Source organism: Dendropsophus ebraccatus, chromosome 6 (assembly GCF_027789765.1).
Source record: "Dendropsophus ebraccatus isolate aDenEbr1 chromosome 6, aDenEbr1.pat, whole genome shotgun sequence".
NCBI lineage: Eukaryota > Metazoa > Chordata > Amphibia > Anura > Hylidae > Dendropsophus > Dendropsophus ebraccatus.
Window position 1 is genome coordinate 14,334,644 of NC_091459.1, and position 1,900 is coordinate 14,336,543.

Below are 1,900 nucleotides of genomic sequence, written 5' to 3' on the forward strand. Positions count from 1 at the left end.
TTCGCGCTGCGAGTTCGCAGCAATATCCGATGTGATTCCTGTACTGCCAGTTTGAATAGGATTACATACTTGCAGTGAAATTCTCATCCCCCTTAACCCAACATGGCCTGGTGCATACTTTACTGGTCAGCACTCCGGCTAGTTCTGTGGCTTCAGTGGCTGCGGCGGAACAGCGCACTGATTGGCTGAGCAAGAAACCAGGGAGACGGGACCTGCTAATTAGCATATACAAAAAATGCGAATGTCTGGAGAACGGGGGTAGTGTATTTCTGAATGAATGGATTTAGTGTGGTGGTACCAATCTGTGAGATTAACACCTGTGCTAATAGATTCACTTTAATTTTGGATGACATTACTGAATAAACCGGTCTTACGATGAAAGCAAGGTGTGTCTGACACTCAGGAATGGAACAGCACAATGGCAATGTGGCCAGGTGAGTAATTTGGCATAAAGAAATTCAGTTTATAAAGAAAGATAGACAGATAGATAGATAGATAAAGCAAGAAAGTCCTGCAGCACTCCTCAATGTATAGGAAGGTGGGTGCCAAGCGGTCAGCACAAGGGACCAACAGTGCTTGGTATATAAAAAAGGTAGAAAACCTTTCTACCTTTTTTAGATAGATAGAGGTACCTTGGATTACGAGCATAATTCGTTCCGGGACCGTGCTTGTAATCCAAATCCACTCTTAAACCAAAGCAAATTTTCCCATAAGAAATTACTGATATGCAGACAATTGGTTCCACACCCTAAAAATAATGTTTTTTTTTTATTTTGAATAACATGTAGAACAGATGAAACAAACATTTAGAAACAGCAGAATATGTGATATTATAAGTTACTGTACAGTACAGCAATCAGCATGTGGAGTATAATGTATAGTAGCTGCATAAACCTGATAACACAGCAGCAGTTTGTAGATACAGGATGGAACTGCAGATCTCCTGTAAAGCAGTAGCGTACAACAGGCTAGCATAGAGAAGCAAGGCTGCTGTCAGAGGTCTGTGTGGTCACATGACAGCAATGGGGAAGGGGGTGTGTTCAGCATGGACCATTAAGGAAGTGAGAATCACAGAGCTGTGCAGGAGGACAGTGACAGAAACTTTATATACAGCAGTGTGAATGGCTGAGTGTAAGTGCAGGCATATTAAAGTAGCAGTGTATAAAGCTGAGTGTGAGTGCGGACACATTATAGCAGGAATAGAGAGGATAAGAAACACAAGGGCTGACAGATCTGCCATGATTTGGAAGGTGAGGGAGACTTCTTGGGTCAGAGTACAGTGCTATAGACTCCGCTATGCAGACCATGCCCCTCCTCCACTCCCCCTCCCACCCAGTACAGGGAGCTCTTAAACCAAAGCAATGCTCTTCAACTAAGTCACAATTTTGAAAAACTGTGAGCTCTTCTTGCAAAACGCTCTCAATCCAAGTTACTCTTAAAGGGGTTATCCAGCGCTACAAAAACATGGCCACTTTCCCCCTACTGTTGTCTCCAGTTTGGGTGGGGTTTTGAAACTCAGTTCCATTGAAGTAAATGGAGCTTAATTGCAAACCACTCCTGAACTGGAGACAATAGTAGGGGGTAGTGATGTCACAATACCAAAATTTTAAGTTCGATACCGATACTAACTTTTTTATTTCGATACTCAATACAGAAAACAGTGGTAGAAATATAAACCCCCCTAGACAGCAAATATAATAAATCAGAAATGTTATCTATATTGTTCAGGTCCGCACTGTTACAGTGATATCAATTTATGGACTTTTTTTATTTTATGGCGTTAAAAATAAAATTTCATTTTCTAAATAATTCTGGTTAAAACTGTCCTATTCTAATTCAGCTATCAGGCTATGCTGGGGGTTGTAGCTCACCGACAGCCACAGGCTGGGAATACTACAAG